At 36.2% G+C, this 20,447-nt stretch overlaps 1 protein-coding gene across 2 annotated transcripts in view; it reads right to left on the minus strand.

Moving 5' to 3' along the window:
- The window catches only part of LOC126739056 (uncharacterized), a 782,471-nt gene that overhangs the window by 363,300 nt on the left and 398,724 nt on the right, over positions 1 to 20,447 (minus strand). The gene's annotated exons all lie outside the window — the stretch shown is intronic.

Below are 20,447 nucleotides of genomic sequence, written 5' to 3' on the forward strand. Positions count from 1 at the left end.
AAGAGAACTAAAACATGCTACCGAAATAAAAAACATCTTGTCGAACTTGCATCGTCTTATTTATTTAATATAACACGACGGTTTGTAAGTATCTCCAACCGTTATCAAGTGTAAACTGACAACAAACTACTATTCTATAGGCTTATATACTAGATGTGTGCAGCGATGTGGAAAGGAAAGTCATCCGTGAAAAGAGTTGGGGGGAGGACACGCCTCTCTCTAGATCCTACACTGTCCTGAGAGTAGAGGCTTCCAGATGTTGGGTACATCGACGCTTGGCTGGCTGATAATCCCCTGATTCTGTGAAATTAAAACTGCCTCTACGAACTTCCTCTTCCGCCAGTGCTGTTCCTTGTGCAGAATCTTGGCTTCTGACCAATGGATATTGTGTCCATTATGCCACGCGTGCTCTGCTGTTCCGGATTTGGAAACCTCTCCTCTTTGGGTCCAGCTGCGATGTTCCTTCGCTCTGACTTCTAGGGGGCGCTTCGTTTCACCTATGTATGAGTCACCACACTCACATGGGATCTGGTAGACGCAATTTTTGGTATCCAACAGGCCATCTGGTTTAGTCTTTGATACCACGCTTCTGATAGTGGTGCTAGATCTAAAGGCAGTTCTAATATTGTACTTGCTGGCAATGCGTCGGATTTGTTCCGATGTACCCCTAATGTAAGGTATGGGTAGAAGTCTGGTTGTCGTGGTGGCCTTGTCTCTGATTTGATTTGGACGCGTCCTTTGGATGGTTTTACTTATTAGCTTCTTTGAATATCCATTCTGTTGTAGGTCTTTGTAGATGGTATCCACTTCAGTCTTGAGATCCTCGTCGCTTCTACAGATGGTTCGAGCTCTATTGTAGAGGGATCTTATGATGCCTACTTTGGTGGTTGCAGGATGGTTGGACTCATAGTGAAGATACTGGCCCGTGTGTGTTGGTTTTCTATAAACTGAAGTTCGTAGATTTCCACCGACCTTTTTAACGAGGACATTTAGGAAAGGTAGAGCTGAGTCCTTCTCTGTCTCCATCGTGAACTTGATCGTTGGTCTGAAGTTGTTGAGGTGAAGCAGAAACTCCTGAAGTGTTTTTTCCTCTTTGTCCGAGATGATGAAGGTGTCGTCCACATATCGAAGCCAGAGCTTGGGTTTGCAATGGGAGGCATCAATTGCATGTTCCTCGAACCATTCCATAAAGATGTTTGCTATTACTGGGGAAAGAGATAAACCCATCGGAAGTCCTTCGTCTTGGCGCGTAGAATCTATCTTTGACCTGAAAATAAGAATTACGAAGGCAGATCTCCAAAAGTTCCATCACCCCGTCCAGAGGCAGTGTGGTCCGAGTTGAGAAAGCTGCATCCTTGCTTAGTTTGTCTCGGATGATGTTAAGAGACTCTCCTATGGGTACATTGGTGTAGAGACTTTCGACATCAAAACTCATCAATCTGTCATTGGTCTCGACTTCGATCCCTCCAAGAAGGTCTACAAAGTGGGCAGAGTTTCGCACGAAAGACGCTGCATTTCCCTGGATCGGTCTAATGATCTCCAAAAGGAATTTCGAGAGTTCTGATGTCGGCAAATTTCTAGAGCTCGTGATGGGTCGCAGAGGCATTTGCTCCTTATGAATCTTTAGTAGTCCGTATAGATGTGGAGGTTTGCTATAATGTGCTATGCTACCGAAATAGTTGTGAATGGTCATCAGTTTTGGGCTCTTGTTGACACAGGTGCAGACTTGTCCCTTATGTCGGAATTTTGTTTTTATCTGTTTTGAGAAAAGGTCATCTGTTGTAACATGTTGATTAAAGGAATTGCAAAAGCCACGATTACTGCTACTAAAAAGTTCACAGAACTTAAAACGGTCTGTGGAATCAAAATCCCAATAACATACTTTTTGTTTCTGACTCATGTCTGGATTATGATTTAATTAGGCGTGATATTCTCGAAGATCCAAGCTTGGTGACCATCACCGATCATCAAGGTTCTTAAATAGACCATTAAAAATTGCCTGGAATAAATAGAATTTTGGATACGTTAATTTCGGATAAATTTGATTTTGTTGTCACTTCTGAATTTCGAAATAAGCTTAAAGAGATACTAAATGACTATAGCGGCATAATTACACGTGGAAACAAAGTAAATGCGGTTAATAATGTTAAAGATCCAGCTGGAAAAAGATATTGTGATTAATTGTTAATCTCTATAACGATTGTCAGCCAGAGAAAAAGAAGTTTTTTGTGTAGTAATTGACGATTTATTGGAAAATCAAATTGTACGACCTAGTGAATCCCCATTTAGCTAGTAAGAAAAAAAATGGCTCCTATCACGTTTGTGTGTGGATTTTTGAGAGCTTTATCGAGTGACTATTAAACACAGGTATCCTTTACCCCTTATCGAAGAACAGTTGAACAGCCTAGGGCCAGACAGATATTTCACATCGTTAGATATGGCTTCAGGGTACCACCAAATACCGATCCATGAAGAGTCGATCCAGAAAACGGCTTTTATTACTCCCGAAGGTTATTACGAATACCTAAGAATGCTATTTGGCCTTGCTAATGCTCCGGCCTTATTCCAAAGGGCGGTTAACCTTACTCTTGGGAAATTAAAAGATTCAGTCACTCTAATCTACATGGATGTCATTTGGATTTCTAGTGTTACAGCATAGGAAACACTTAGTAGTGCTGAATTTTCGTTGGATATCCACAAATTTCGATTCCTTTAGTCTACTTTAGAGTATCTCGAAAGGGAAATTTCTGGTGACGATGTCAGACTGGAAAGATCAAAGATAGAAGCACTAATGGACTCGCCAGTACTGAGAAACATTAAACAGGTCCGTCAGTTCATGGGCCCTGCAGGCTATTTTAGAAAGTTTGTGCCCAATTTTGCTAGAAACACAGCATGTATAATGCGGCTAACCAAACAGGATGACCCACTTCGAGGGAGCGAAGAACTGAAGAGTGCGCGGTGGTAAGTCATCGAGTATCTAACTTCCAAGCCCTTGCTAGCAATTTATAATCGAGAGCTTCCAGCGGAATTACACAAAGATGCAAGCAGTTTGGGTTATGCTGCAATTCTCATCCAGAAATTTAAAGGTTAATGCAGGGTGGGTTCTTATTTCTATAAGAGGACTACCGGATGCGAATCCCAATACCATTCGTATGAATTAGAAACTTTGGAAATAGTTCAGGCAGCAAAACACTTTCGTACTTACTTGCTTGGCGTGAAATTTGTCATAGATACCGATTGTAATACCATTAAGGCAACGATGACCAAAAAATACTTATTGCTCCGCATCGCCCGGTAGTGGATGTATATACAAGACTTCAATTTTAAAATAGTTTATCGTAAAGGCAGTACTTTACCTCATGTTGACTATCTCAGCAGAAATCCAGTTGTTCGGAGAGTTGCAAATCGTGATTGGGCTTATATGGAACAAAAAGGGAGCGAAGAAATCCAAAACCTAATAGAGCAGCCTAAAAATGGTAAACTTGATTCAAATCAGTACGTCGAGAAGGACGGTATGTTACATCAGAAACATCCTAAATCTGATATAACAACAAACATTACAACAGTAAATTACGAGACAGTTTTACCACTAACCAAAACTCTTCATTGTTACTCTCGAGACGTGTTTGGCTAAAGATGTTACCATCTTCGGGAGAAGATTAAAACTCTCTCTAAGATTAAAGCGAGTCACGTGTCGAGAGTAAAAATAAAGAGTTTTAGTGAGTGGTAAAACTGTCGTAATTTAGGCATCACACCAAAGGTTCCAACCATAGGATCAAACATACGGTAGTTTATTTCACGACAGAGCCGCTTGGGGCTCCTTCGAGTTTGTCATGACGAACAATGCCATGTTGGCGATCAAAAAACTTATATTCAATCGCTGAACACTTTTGGTTTCCTCGCATACGACAGTTCGTTAAACGATACACTAAGCACTGTGTGGTCAAGAAAATAAGAACTTGACCACTTTAGGGCTTTATAAATCTAGTGGAAAAGCCTAAAGAACCGTTCCATATTTTGCATATAGATCGTTTGAGATCATTACGTGTATCCACTGAGGGTTTTAAAAAAATATACTTGTTATTGTCGACGCGTTTACAAAGTACTATCTTTTATTACGTTTAAAAACGGTCATAACAATTAAAAGGTGTGAGAAACTGCAGAATGTCATAGCGTTATTTGGAACAGCTATGAAAATTATAATGGATTGTTGCATCATTTAATAATACAACGTTTCCTAAATACTTGGAACAAAACAATTAACATCATTTCATAACACCTGATGTTCATAGGGGAAATGGCATAGCGTTATATAGGGACGATCAGAAACCTTATCCGGAGCTTAGAATTGAAACGCAGATTAAGTCAGAATTGTGCACTGGGCTTTGGAAAATACAGCTGGTTCTAAAAACTACTACACAAAAATCTATCAATACTACACCATTGCAACTTTTATTGGAAATACAACGTTCAACGCCTCTGATTCAGGCCTTGCTAAATAAATTGTCGAAAGGCCTGACATCTGTTCGCAATCGCAGTTTAGACAGATAACTGGTACCCTTGTAGAATAAAAACCATCCTAGTTTGGTACATCTACGTCACACGCAACAAAGAGAAAATATAGCGCGATGTTTGTTTAGTTATGCTTAGCTGGATGCGAAATAACTCCACAGGCGTGCACTGCTGTTTTGTATTAATATCATATTTTTTAAATTTAATATAATATTTAGAAGGAAATTAATTTTAGGGATAGAGTATTGGCTGCTACTGGGGTATCAAAGAATACCTACCAGAGAATTTGCAAGGAATCTAAGAAAAATGATTTGCAAGGACTAGGTACCTCTTTTCAAAGCCCAGAAAAAAGAAAAAATATGAAGAAATGGAAATTGGATTCTTTCACACCTCACCAGATTAAAACTATTAGAGAAATAATCTACAATTTTTACATGATGGAAAAAAAATTACCGACATTAAAGGGTAAGCATTAAAATTGAAAGATTGTGTCTGGTACCTTAGCCACCCTTTTTCTCCATGTCAGAGTTTCTGAACTATATTCTCTAAAATATATTCACCCTGTAGATTGCATAGAATTTTTGTCTTTTAAAATATCTTCTGAAATAAGCTCTAATTTTATTTTAGGTATTAGACAAAAGATCCTCGATCGAGGTTTATTATCAGAAGACGTCGCTGAATTAAGCATAAGCACCCTAGGCCGACTTTTGAAAAAAATTGGATTTAAATGGCAAAAAATTCAAGATAAACGAAAAGTTTTATGAAAATCCTATGACATACGCGCTAAGCGTATAAAATTCTTAAAAAAAAATTATTGAGTATCGTAAAGAGGGCCGCAACATCGTCTACACTGACGAAACCTATATACATAGCAGCCATGTAAAGAACAAAGGGTGGTATGATGATAGCGATAAAAATCTGAAAAAACCAATTTCCAAAGAACAACACCTGATAATAGTGCACGCTGAAGGCGAAAAAGGTTTTGCTCAAAATGGATTACTTATTTTTAAATCTGGTAATATAGTTTACTTAATCTATTTAAGAATATCATTTGAAAGTACATATATTTTTATTTTAGGAACGAAAACTGGCGACTATCACAATGAAATGAATTCAAAAAAATTTATGACATGGGTCGAGAGACAACTATTACCAAACTTACCCGAGAGGTCTGTTTTAGTTGTAGATAATGCATCGTACCATACGTGCCTATAAAAAAAATATTACGACGGCTACTAGGAAAGCGGAAATGATTAATTGGTTGGAAACAAACGGTATTCCAGCAGACCCAAAATTAACCAAACCAGAGTTATACAAAATAATTTCTGAAAATAAATTTCGTTTTCCTATAAAATATAGGTTAGATGAGCTTTTAGAAAAAGATGGTTATTGTGTGCTCCGTTTACCTCCGTACCATCCCGAACTAAACCCCATTGAAAAAATATGGGCTTTGGTAAAGAATTGGGTTGCAGCACGGAATACCACGTTTAGATTGCCTGATACTGAGGCGCTGGCAAGACAAAAATTTGAGGAGGTGACAGAACAAGAGTGGTTCAATATTTGCCAACATGTAAGAAAGTATGAGAATGAACTCATAGAAAAAGGACACCTTTTAGATGAAGCAGTGGAAAATTTAGTGTTTACTGTTAATACAGGCTCATCTGAGGAGAGTGAAGAGGGTTGGGATGACGATGAGACGGCATCAGAGGATGAACTAGGGTATTTAATCCTTGAATCGGACAGCTCTGAACAGAATGACGATGTGGTCTAAATATGTAATATTTTAGTAAATATATCACTAAACTTTTTTGTACTTATGTACCTACTTTGTAAATTGTAAATACAAATGCAAATGCAAAATTTAAGAAATTATTAGAATCCGCCTGAATATTATAAAAATATAATAATTAAATCTCACCATTTTATAAAATCCATATTTATAAAATCAACTACACCACTGGAATTAACTATACCACCCCGAATAAAACCCGTTCTCTCTCTTTTACCGCTTGATATGCGAAATACGTCTCGCTGCAGCGCTGACGTAGGCTGTGACGTAGGTGTACCAAACTAGGTTGATTCGTTGATTCTAACCTAATGCATAGAGATTCACAGATGCACATTAGCAAAAGCGAATGTGAGTTTTTGGGACCCTATGAAATATTGCAATTTCCAAAAAAAGGGACGTTATGAAATTAAGGAGCTTGGTACAAACATTATAATCAAGGCTGCAAAGGAACAACTTAGACTATGGACCTTACAATGGATCAAGTCTTGTGATATGCAAGGGATACTAAAGTTTACGGAGAGAGTAGATGAAAATAATCTCGATCAAGGTCAGTTCATACCCTTTTATTCTTCTTAATGTGTTGTTTTGTTAGTCTCGGAAGTAGCAAAGCTAGGTGTAAGGCTATGGTCTTTACAAATATCATGGAATGGAATTCTCGACTTCCTAAGTTGATGTGTTCTGGTGATGAACGTAATCGTGTTGTTGCAGGTCTGGCCGATAAAGTCATCCGACAATTAAAACTATTTATTATTTGATTTTTTGTTTACCGAATCCGCTGCCGGTCAAAGGGATTATCGAATGAGTCAGGAGAAATATCTCTCTTATCGGACCCTAAAATATTTCAATGGGTCGATATTCTAATAATCTCGGTGCTCTCACCATGCTACTTTAAGTTACTATTTTTGGTGGTATTTAAGCTTAAAGAAAAATAAATTATAGACTGTCCTCTGCTCGTCTATATATAAAAAAAATAAATATGGGAATACCCTTTACTATCTACAAACCTTTTTGTCAAGTTATTTCTGGAACAAAGATATTTATTTTCAGAAAAGCTACTGTCGATTGATAAAATAGGAACGAACACCATCGAGAAGCAGGTATGCATCCTCGACCGCATACCGACCCCTCGATGTTATTTTTAGCCTCGATGCTTTTTTTATCTTGGCTAGAGGAGATAAAAAACGCAAAGTTGCAACTCATTTTGAATTTTTATAACGCTCCTACAATATATTTTGGTTTAAACTTTTGTGGTTTTATTTAAATCTCATGAGTTTACAGTGCATCGGCGGAATATAATTCACAATATTCGAAGAGACTGACGTGTTTTACGATTTATTTCCTGCGTTTTTGCATTAAGACAATTTTGACGTATTTTTTTAAGTGTATATAATGTATATAGTTGGTGTTTAGTTAGTTAGTTACACTATACGTGACTGTGACTATGGGAAAACCTCGGTACAATATACGTAGTTCTGTGTCCAGCGATGTTCGTAGTTCAGAATCCGATAGTTCCGATTCAACCAACTATAAAAGAAAATCCAAATACAGCAGAAGATATGCTAAAACAAGGAATCACGCTAAAGCTAAAAGACTATCTATAGAGCCTACTGCTAATAGAGAATGTGAGCCAAATACTCCTCCGCGAAAACATAGGGACTCTGAGCAGGCTGTATCTGTAGACATTACAGAACCAAACAGTAGTTCGGAGAGTAGTCAATGATAAAAGGAGAATACAAGCTCTTGAAGATTTGGCATTTGAGCTGTTGAATAAAAATAAACGACCATCGACACCAATGCCAAGTGCAGATGTTATTCCTGACTTAAATCCGGGAAAACCAAGCATGTCTGCAATAAAGTAGCTACATAAAATTGAGCAGTTAGCTGAGATAAATAAATGGGATCAGGCTATCATGACATTTTTATTGCAGTCCAGGCTGAGAGGCTTATCTCAAACTTGGTATTTTGATCTGGAAAAATACGAATACAGCTGGGATAAATGGAAAACGCATTGCCGGATCAATTTGATTTTCCATCGTCACCGAAAACCCGTCGAAGTAAACTTCCCACTGGAAATTGCAGTTCTACTTTCATAAAACTCAGCTCCTGAGACAATGTGGTATCACTAATAAAAATGCGGTCGCAATGATTACTGATAGTATTGAGAGCGCGACTATTTAAACCGGAGCTAAGGCAGGAAGATACAGCACACCGGAAGATCTCTATAAAGGATATCTATCGACTTTATCCAAAGAAATATCCAAACCAAAACCACCACATAACTACGGACAACATATCAAAGAATAATGTAGTTAAAAAAGTGCTGCAATTGTGGGGATCCTGGTCATTTTTAACCACAGTGCCCAAAACCCGAATAGAAATGTTCCTTTTATAGACGCCTAGGTCATACGTTGGCCAAGTGTAGACGAAACAAGCCCAGTGGATCCAAGATTATGATTGGAGAACTGCGTAAAGGGGTGAGTCTAGATTGCTTAAACATTGTATGTTATATTAATAAAAGTCAATTAAAAGGTTTTACTGATATAGGCTGTGAAATAGTAACATTAAAGGAATATGATGCTATACAAATTGGTATCAAATGGTATCCATCAAATATTATTATTTCCGGGTACGGTGGGGCAAAAATTTCTGTAATTGGTGGAACTATGGCCAATTTGAAGGTAGACCTATTCAAAGCATAAGTGCACATTTTTTTTGTTTCAAATTCGCTTCAATGTATGGCTGTTTTAATAGGGCAAACATTTTTAAATACTACTAAGGCGGTAATTCTAATGAGAGACAATAAACTGCGTATTTTTGATACGTGATGAGAATATGTCATTATTTCCTCAATTAAATAAACTGCGAATAAACTAGAACTTTTATGTAAATACAATGGTACCACTAAATCATTTGGGTTTATAGTCTGTAGTACGGCTGACATCTTATAAACCAAAGGGTAAATATATTATTCCACGTTGTGTTACCTCAACTGGTGGCGATATGATCATCCCTCTGCTAAATATGTCCGAGCACCCAATTTGTTTTAACGTGAAACAGTTGGTTGTATGCGGATCTCCTTGCATTGCTGACGTAGCAATGAGGAAGCAGCAGGTATCGGTCAATGTTTTAAATAAAAGCCAATTGTCACTTTTCACAATAACAGATATTGAAAACAAGTAAATTGTAATATAGGACAAGATGTATATATTTTAAATAGGTTATTAGACACTTTGAATGAATTTAGAGACTGTTTTGCTCAGAATTTTAACGAATTAAGATGTATACGTGGTACCGAAATGATTATTCATTTGAAAGATAATTTACCTGTAGTTTACAAGCCCCATCGACTTGCTTTTAAAGAATGCGAAAAAGTTCTAGAACTGGTGGATGAACTTTTAACAGCAGGCGTTATCCAGGAATCACATTCGCCCTATTGTGTTAATAAGAAGAAAAATGGCGAAACAAGAATGTGTGTCGATTATAGAGCACTAAATACCAAAACCATTAAAGAGAGTTTTTCGATGATCCAATCAGACCAACATTTGGAAATTCTGGCGAATTTGACTTATTTCACAACACTTGATATGGCAAGTGGCTACCACAAGATCCAGGTTGCTGAAGAAAAACAAAACTGCGTTCGTTACTTCTGATGGGCACTATGAATATTTACGAATGTCATTTGGGTTAGTTAACGCTCCAGCGTACTATTAATGGTATTCTAAGAACCATGAAGAATACAACAGCATTAGCCTATCTCGATGACATTTTACTGCCAAGTGTTGAATTTAAGTCTGGCTTAGAATCTCTGCAGGAAATTTTAACCACTTTCAGAAATTTTGGAGCTACGTTAAAGTTGTCTAAGTGTCACTTTTTCAAGACAAATATAGACTATCTGGTTCATGAACTTAGCGTAGATGGCATCCCTCCTGGAAAAGCAAAAGTAGTCGAACAGTTCTAAATGTTCATGAAATTCGGCAGTTTCTCAGACTGGCCAGTTGTTTTCGAAAATATGTGCAGAACTTTGCAAGACCATTATCTGGACTGACAAGGAAAGATACTGCTTTCAGTTGGAATGTCGAATAAGAAGAAGCTTTTCAATGTATTAAGAAGCATCTTAGTAGCAGATCCATTTTAGCTTTTTACGATCCGAAGCTAAAAACGGAAATTCACACTGACGCATCCAGTCGTGGTCTTGGTGGTGTCCTGCTACAATATCAGCCATCAGGTGTTCTAAAACCTATTATGTATTATAGAAAATCAAAGAAGAGCAGAAACATCATTCGTATGAGTTAAAAACCCTTGCAGTAGTTTGCTCGCTACAGCAATTTAGAGTTTATATATTAGGAGTTCCGTTTAAGCTCGTAACTGATTGCACTGCTTTACGTACGGCAATTACAAAAAGAGACCTTATTCCACGAATTACAAGATGGTGGCTCGTAACACAGAGTGGTTGGCTAGTAAGAAAAAAAGAACATTTTCTTTTGTTTCTCTTTTGTAAAGTTGTTACTTATCTTTTTAGTTAAGCACAAAGTGGATTTAGACAATTCAGTGAGAGATTTAAAGTGGACTGTATTTGTGTGATTAAAAGTAAATGTAGAAAGGTCGAAAAACCAGCCTTTAAAGATCCTTACCTTAAGGTGTCTGTATCCAGCTTCAGCAGGCCTGCTTTGGACTTATTGGGTCTTCTAATTCGGGTTGAATCACTAAGAGTGGTTGCGGGTTTGATAAGTAAATCACGATCTGTGATGCGGTAAGATTAAGACAACAGTTGCGGAAATAAACGTATCGATCGCGACACTGGAATCAATGCGCGGTGATAAAGTGTTAACAAGAAAGTTGTGGCGAATGCGCATGTTGCAACCATCCGCCACAAATGTTCAACTAGTACAGCTCCGGAGGAAATGCGGCAACACGGCGACCGGAATGAACTGTCAACGTCAGGGCTGTCAACGATCACTCACTTCTTCACGCCCAATTTACTCGACTTAAATTTTTAATCGTTGCTAGTTTTTTTTAGTTTGTACGTTTAGGATAAATAGTTTTCATAAAAGAAAAAAATAGAAACTGTGTGCCTTAATTGCTCGCCGCAACGGCCACAAGGTCATCTTCTCTCTGGTCTCCGTTCAGCACAAACCAAAGGAATTTAGAAATTTAAAGGCTATCGTACACGCGCAGATTTGTTGTTGTTAAGACTTAATATAAAAATAATAATTAAATTGGTTATAATAAAAGGACAAAATTAAATTAAATGAAATGGTAGTTTTAATTTGGAGAGAAAAATAAAGAATTATTATAAAAAGAAAAAATTTAAACTATTTGGACGTTCACAAACTAAATGTGGACGGACCATTTCCGCCCGACCAAAGCGCAATTTTATTCTACCGGATGAGGACAAAGTTTGACCGCGGGCCTTTTAACTAGTCCTAGCCTTTTAACTGACCCCTAAAAGTGCCAGTAGACGTTTTAACTTTAGCTACTCTTACAACTCCATCACTACCCGGGTAAGTCTCCAGAATTCGCCCTAGCGGCCATTGAAGTGGCGGGATTTGGTCTTGTTTTATGACAACAAGTGACCCAGGTTGTAAAGATGGGGAATACTGATGCCATTTTGTGCGCTGGTGAAGAGTATTAAGATACTCGTGAGACCATCGAGACCATATATTGTTTGTTGAAAGCGGGTTAATAACTGCCAACGAGATAACCGATTAATAGCAATATTTTCTAAACTTGGTTCAGGGAGCTCTGTTAGAGGTTCCAACAGCTGAAAATGACCGGGAGTAAGAGCGGTTAAATCATTAGGGTCAAGACTCACAGGAGTTAACGGTCGAGTGTTCATTAAAGCTTTAACTTGTGTAAAGACAGTATAAAGCTCTTCATGGGTCATGATATGATTTTCGATGACTCGAACTAAATGAGTTTTAATTGATTTAATATTAGCCTCCAACAAACCTCCAAAATGAGGTGAAGAGTGTGGATTGAAATGCCAACTAATCTGGTCATTAGCGGCTGCATCACGAGCAAATGAATCGAAAATTTTACGAGCTTTTACAAAATTAGTTCCGCAATCACTATAAATATGTTCACATCCGCCTTGCCGACTAGTAAAGCGTTTAAACGCTACGACAAAAGCTTCAGCAGTTAAGTCGGAGACTAGTTCTAAATGAACGGCTTTAACAGACATACAAATGAATAAACACAAAGAAGCTTTAAGTGTTTTAGAGCCTCAAGTGCGTGACATCGTGATAGTGAACGGACCAGCATAATCAATCCCTACGTGAAGAAAGGGTTTAAATTGACTAATGCGGGGAAGCGGTAAATTACCCATTTGGGGTGAAGTAGATGTTGTATTGGTTTTCCAACAAGTAATGCATTGCGACAATATGCTTCGGATCGTTCGTTTAGCAGATAAGATCCAAAACCTTTGAAACACTAAAAAATGAACCGTTTGGACTCCAGCATAGAGATATTGAATATGAATAGATTTAATCAGTAAATCTGTTAAACGAGATTTAGAAGGCAGGAAGACGAGAAACTTTCGATCATATTCAATAGGTGCGTGACCTAGCCGACCGCCAACTCGAAGAATATTGTCGGTATCAAGAAAAGGTGATAGTTTAAAGAAGTTTTTAGATAATTTTTGACCTGTTTGAAGAGAATGAATCTCATTGGCAAAAGAAAGTTCCTGACTGCGTTTAACAAAACAAAGACTAGAGCAGTATAGCTCATTAGACGAAAGCTTTTCCAGGCGCTTTTGTGATAAATTTTTGCAATTATAATAAAACCGACGAATATAGGCCAAAATGCGTACCGATTTAGAAAAAGATGAATTTCGATCAAGAAGACTGTCAAGAAAATTTGACTCTACGACTGTAGCCAAAGTTGTGACAGTGCCTTCCTCAAAAAAGGCATCAGCAGAAGGTAATGTAGTTTCAACATGATTGTGAAAAGGAAATTCAGAATTTTGTAAAATAGGAGCAGTTCACCATAAAGAACAATTTACTAGTTCGGAAGGCAGCATCCCGCGGGAGCCCACGTCAGCAGAATTGTCTGCAGACGGAACGTAAAACCAAGAACAAACATCCGTGTTTTCTTGTATGAGAGCAACTCGGTGTTGTTAATGTTTGCCATTTGTGCGGAGAAGATTTAAGCCAACTTAGAGCTATACTGCCGTCCTTAGTTAAAATATCCTAACACGCAAATCGATAAAGCTGAGAAAATTGAGATTTTATGAAAACTATTATGCAGTCCTCATGTTTTGAAGTAATTCCCTGATTTTTTTTATATTCTTAGAAATTTGCTTTTTACATTTGTGGGTAAAGTTTAATAAGGGACTAGATTCAATATTTGGTGAAATTTTAGTAAAAAAAAGTTAGATAGGACTTTTTAATTTAGTAAGGTAATTATAATAAACAAATATATATATATATATATATATTTGGACTGATTTTTATTAAAGACACAGGAGTTACATTTCAAATTAACATTATAACTAAATTACTCACTAATAAAACATTAGAAAATTAAATAAAAGGATGAAAGTAAATCATGAAATTATTATGAATGGAAATCAATGACTCAAAAAGTGCTTTACTCTTACTGGAAATCTACATTTTCTTTATTGTCGGTTATAATATGTGTGAATATGAATATCATTCGGTTAGCCGGAATAATAGGACGTAGCTTAGAAATCAGATCTTGTTTTCTTTTTAATTTTACACCTCGACATTGCGTTCGGCAAGAAAGTTTTGGTTCTTCCGAAAAGGCATTTTTGTAGTACAACACATTTTATCCCCTTTTAAAGTGCAAATGTACCATATTTTGCAAATAAGTTTTGGGAGCATTTTTTTGAAGCTTAAACTTGGATGAACAATCTTTTCATTCAAAAAAGTTTTGTATGTTTATCTCTTTTACATGGACCTTAGATGAGTTTGCCTTTTCTACAGGCGATTTAATATCATTAAAATTGAATACCTTACCGTACCTTTTCAATAATTGTTCTATCTGGAACGAGTCCGCGGACATAAAAGTGTGACCAGATTGAAAGTATTTTATTTCCGAATTCTCCAGTTCAGTCTCGATAGAGTTTACAACGTAAAGAAAAAAAAAAATAAAGCCCAATTTTTGTTTTGAGCTACACAGTCGTCAAGCCGGATCGTAACATAAGTCTCAGTTATATAAAAAAAAAGTTGAAATAAAATTTTTCTTATTTTGACCCCTTCGTGCCAGTACAGGCGACACCAGTACTTCCTTTGGGGGTTGTAGCTTAATTAATACTACTGTGTTGGGCTTTAATGAACAGATGGTATATTGAGTTGCCTAGATGTTATAATTCTGGTGTCTACGTGACAACTAACTATTAGTACATTTTATTAGCTATGCAATTACAATAACACATTATGCTGAGTCGTTGTTTCCCAGCCCACGTGCGCTTCGGATGTCTAGCTCGTACAGGGTGGTCTCTCAAATAGGTGGCCTGTCGTCACAATATTATTGCCACTTGCCTAGCACTTTTCGAATATGCCCCTACTGGCACAAATGAATATTCTACAAATGGAATGCTACTTAGGACATTTTAACTTAGAAAAAGATAGATAGGACATTTTAATTTGGGATTATCGTCTTTTCTGCTCATCGAACAATATATTTAGATGAATTTAAGGCATAAAAAATGTAGTTAGGACTTTTTAATTTAGCCAAGGAGGTAGATACCATTTGATAGGTCAATAAAATGTAATAAAAAAAGAGAAGTTTGTAGTTAGGACGTTTTAACTAAGGAGGGCAGTATAGTGGAATCGGTATACCAAAAAACTTAAGAAATGTCAATTTTGCCAGAAAAGACTTTTAAAACAAAGGCTGAAAGCTGAGCGGTTAAAACTGCGACACAAAGTTCAAGTCGCGGTAAGGAAATTTTCTTTAATGGAGCAATTTTGAACTTAGAACAGACAAAATAAGTAAAAATTTGAGAAGCAGGGGAAAAGCAATGAAAATACACAGCACTACAGAATCCCTTTTTAGTCTTGTCGCCAAAGCAATGAAGCTCACATCGAGAAGATTGCGATAAAACTATAGAACGACAAAGATTAAAATTATTTAAACTAGAAAGATCGGTAGCAAATTTATCCCAAAGCCGAAGAATGTCAGCAGGCGGTTCCTGATCCCAATCAAGTTTTAATGTCCAGATTCGTTGAATTATATGTTTAAGTAAAAACGTAACCGGGAACAAAAGACCTAAAAGATCAAAGATTCGTGCCAAGTGAGATAAAAGATTTCGCTTGGTACAGCTTCTGTCGAAAATGTTAACTTTAAATTGAAAATTATCTGTTACAGCATTCCACTGCAATCCTAGGACCTTTGAAGATGCTTCATTTGCATTACAAGAATCAAAATTTACCAGATTTATGGCTACCTGATGAGGTAATAAATCATTAAGAAGTTCCGGGCAATTTGAAGACCATTTTTAAAGTTCAAACGCTCCCTTTACCAACAAAGCTGTAAGTTCAGTTTTAAGGGACAGCGCAGATTCAAGCGATGACGTTCCTTCGACATAATCATCTACGTACATGCTAGAGCGAATAGCTTCAGCTGCCAATGGATAGGTAGCTTCTTTATTATCGGCCAATTTTAATAAAGCTTTAATAGCAATATAGGGGGAACAAGTTAAACCATAAAACAGTCTTTTGATATGGAAGTCCTGGACAGGTTCATCTGGAGAGAACGCCAAAGAATGCGTTGATAGTCCTGATGATCAGTAGCAACAACAATCTGCCGATACATTTTAGAAATATTAGCAGTAAGAGCAAATTTGTGGTAACGAAAACGAAGCAAAATAGATATCAAATCGTTCTGCAGTTTTGGACCACAATACAAGGTTTCATTTAGAGAGGGTAGGTTGGGCAAATGAGCAGATCCATTAAAAACTACTCGTAATTTTGTAGTTAAGCTCTCAGGCCTAATTACACAATGATGTGGAAGATAAAAGCAATTAGGTAACGAAGGAGATACCGACTCCATGTGGTCTCCTGAAGTCAAGAAATTCCTGAATAAACTGACGATATAATTCATAGGTTGAACGATGTGTTATGAGTTTGCGCTCTAAAGAATAAAACCTATGGAGAGCTAAGGAACGTATATTACCAAATGTAGGATTTTCCTCTTTAAAAGGCAATTTGACAATAAATCTACCAGAGTCAAATCGTTGGTATGAATCTAAAAATATCTTTTCACACTGAATCTCGTCTGACGATAAACGATGTTGTTGAGGAATTTGCTCCAGGTCCCAAAATTATTTAACTTGAGATTCCAATGAAATAGGATCATCAATTTGGTAAAATAACGTGGTCACTGATAAAGGTCGGGGGTTGAAATAGGTGCCATTAAGATATAACCAAAAACAGTATTTACAGCATCAGGCTGACCTAATTCACCCGGAATGCGCCCATCTAGTAGCAGCTTAGAAAATATATCAGCTCCTAGAAGAATATCCATAGCATCTGGGCAATGAAATCGTTCATCAGCCAATCATTTATTAGAAATATGTGACCAATTTTCAATATTAAATCGATGCCTTGGTAATTCTTCACAAAGTTTGGGAAGAACAAATACATCAAGGTTAAAGGTAGGATTAGCTTTATGCAAAGGTCGAAGAGAAATAGTAACAGCGTGGTAAATGCGAGATTTCATAGAGCCGAGTCCATGTAACTGCATTGAACTTTGCGTGGGACGGAGACCTAATCTTTTGACAGATTTGTCAGTAATAAATGAGGTCATACTTCCACTATACAATAAACAACGTAGCGGCTGATAAATACCATGATTATCGAGAATTTCCACGCGGGCGGTAGACAAAAGTATGCTAGAATGAGATGAAGTAAAACCTGTATGCACAATAGGCAACGAAGGCTCATTTGAGGATTGAGCTTGCGAAATTGGAGGAATATTTTAAGAATTTGAAGTCGAAGTGAAAGTTGATGCGGGTAAGGACAAGCCTGAGGAATTTCGTAAAAAATGTATTAACGTATGATGACGCTGATTACATTTGTGACAATTTTTATCAGAGCGAAAATCAGCAGAGCGGTGACTAGTACTTAAACAATTAACACAGCTTTTATGTGTTTTAATAAGCTGATAATGCTCATGAGGGGTTTTGGACAAAAAATCTGAACATTTAAAAATTTGATGATTAGGTCTGTTGCATATTTTGCAACTGGATGTTGTTGAATGTTGGGGGTCAGTTTGGAGCATTAACGACAAAGGACGTGATGGAGTTTTAGAAGTATAGTCGGGTTTTTTATATTGCGGTTTAAAGGAATTTTTCTTTGCAGATAAACTTAAGTTGTCAAGAGCCATGCAGTTTTTTAAAAGTAAATCAGAAATCGGTGGGAAGACCTAAATTCTTAAGTGCGGCAACATTTTCTGAAAAAATATCCAATAAATTCCTAAGTTCGATTGGATTGTCACTAATAACCTTAGGCGCGTTTTCTAGATTATTCCACAACATAGAAGCCATTAATCTGACATTTCTATAGCGTTTTATTAAAGTTTCATAAGCGATTATATAATTTGAAGACATGACAGGCAAATGTTGTATTGAATTTAAAGCAGGACCTTTAAGTGAGGAAACCAAATATGTAAATTTCTCACAGTCAGACAAATTAGAATTTTGATGAATCAGTGCATCATACATGTCAATAAAGGGTGGAAAAGAAATTATGTCTCCGTTGAAGGTAGGCAAATTAATTTTGGGTAAATTAGCTGCAGTTACATTATTGTTTGATAATGGTGTTAAAGAAGTGCTAGGGATACATTGAGAATATAAAGATTTAATTTCATAAAATGTAAAATCGAAGTCCTTACGTACAAGATCTTCCCGATTAAAAGCTTCATTATCAGCAGAAACCAAGCAAATAATTAAATTATGATTTTCATAAAAAGTTGCGTAAATGGATTCAATAGTTTCAAACATGCATTTAAAAACTTCAATAAATTGTAAATCCCCTTTTTTAACATTATGTGGAACTGACTGCATTTCTTTTCATTTTTGGATTTCAGTTTGGCGTAAAGCCTGATGTTTTTTAAGTTTGTCAGCCATGGTGTAAAAAAAAACTTTTCAAGTGACTTTATTGATCAAAACTAAAGTTTGAAAGCAATAAAATAAGTTTGTAAAGTGAACCGTGGGCGATAAGTGCTGCAAAATGAAATTAATATATTTAAAATTAAACTAAGTAAAAAAAATCAAAATTAAATATACATCGAAAAATGTAAAAATTTGGTTAAAATCCGATTGTACACGGTCTCCTTTATCCTCTGCCTAGCAAAATCTACTTTAAAAATACAACAATAGCGGTTGAAATTCCACTTTTTTCCCCGGAAAGTGTCCAGTTTTTTATGCACTGACTTTTAACTAATTTCACTAGTTAACATGCCTTGCATATGGGAGATTTTAAAATAATAAATATAAACTATTCAAAAAAAAATTATTTTGAAAGTTCCAAATAATTCAGGCAATTAAGTTATATAGAATATTAAATAAGAGTATTTATAATACAGAGCTAGCCTGCGTTTTTCTCCAAACCACAACTACTTTAAAAAAAAAAAAAAGTTTATGTATTTTTTTTTAATCATCCGTGCTCGATTTAGGACCAATGGTTGGTCTGGTAAGAAAAAAAGAACTTTTTCTTTTGTTTCTCTTTTGTAAAGTTGTTACTTATCTTTTTAGTTAAGCACAAAGTGGATTAAGACAATTCAGTGAGAGATTTAAAGTGGACTGTATTTGTGTGATTAAAAGTAAATGTAGAAAGGTCGAAAAACCAGCCTTTAAAGATCCTTACCTTAAGGTGTCTGTATCCAGCTTCAGCAGGCTTGCTTTGGACTTATTGGGTCTTCTAATTCGGGTTGAATCACTAAGAGTGGTTGCGGGTTTGATAAGTAAATCACGATCTGTGATGCGGTAAGATTAAGACAACAGTTGCGGAAATAAACTTATAGATCACTACACTGGAATCAATGCGCGATGATAAAGTGCTAATAAGGAAGTCGTCTTCTCTCTGGTCTCCGTTCAGCACAAACCAATTCCAAAATTTCCAAAAGGAATTTAGAAATTTAAAGGCTATCGTACACGCGCAGATTTGTTATTGTTAAGACTTGATATAAAAATATTAATTAAATTGGTTATAATAAAATTAAATTGAATGAAATAGTAGTTTTAATTTGGAGAGAAAAACAAAGAAATATTGTAAAAAGAAAAAATTTAAACTATTTGGACGTTCACAAACTAAATGTGGACGGACCAGTTATTCTGTTATATATTTTTTGTTGCACATGTAAATGTATATTTTTATTTAACATATGCATATATGCGAATATTTTAATTTAAAATTAAGTTGCAGACTGGATTTAAGCTGTAAGCATTTAATCTATATATATGGAAGTTTTGTCAAATAAAATGGGTCTTCTATATACACAATTTTGGATTTGATATGATTATGATGTTTTAATTCATAACCTTGATTGATCTTTAAACATCCTACATTATAAAATAATTAACATCTTTGGACTTGTGTAAACCTCGGGCTAATCATTGACGATTGACCATATTCCTTTTTAAATCTTTATTTTACCGTAATACATTTACAATTAAATAAAACGAAGGAAACCAAAACGTGTCGTTCGCCATGTCGAATGGAAGAGAGCGAGGACGCGACGTGACAGTTGCAAACTTAAAATTAATCAATGTTGCCGGTTATATAAAATAGGTCCATTTGCTTAGAACACAAAATAAGAAATTATATTTATTCTAAACAGGACTGGCTGACGACATATAATTTAACGATGAAATTAACTTACCTGAAGTTCGATCGAAATTATATTAGTCAGCCAGTCCAAAGATGTTAATCTCCCTCCCAACCGCACCCGAAGGTTGTGAATCAAAAACTATAGGGCTACTTTTAACAGAATGAGGATTATTGGAAAGAGTGCCTAGAGCCTGGTGTGATGATGGGGAATACGGAGCGAAATTGTACTTTAAAATCTTGCGGATAGTAGCGCGAATAAGCAGACTACATGGTAAAATAATTAACATCTTTGGACTGGCTGACTACTATAATTTCGATCGAACTTCAGGTAAGTTCATTTCATCGTTAAATTCTTT

The sequence above is a fragment of the Anthonomus grandis genome, chromosome 8, assembly GCF_022605725.1.
Source record: "Anthonomus grandis grandis chromosome 8, icAntGran1.3, whole genome shotgun sequence".
Lineage (NCBI taxonomy): Eukaryota > Metazoa > Arthropoda > Insecta > Coleoptera > Curculionidae > Anthonomus > Anthonomus grandis.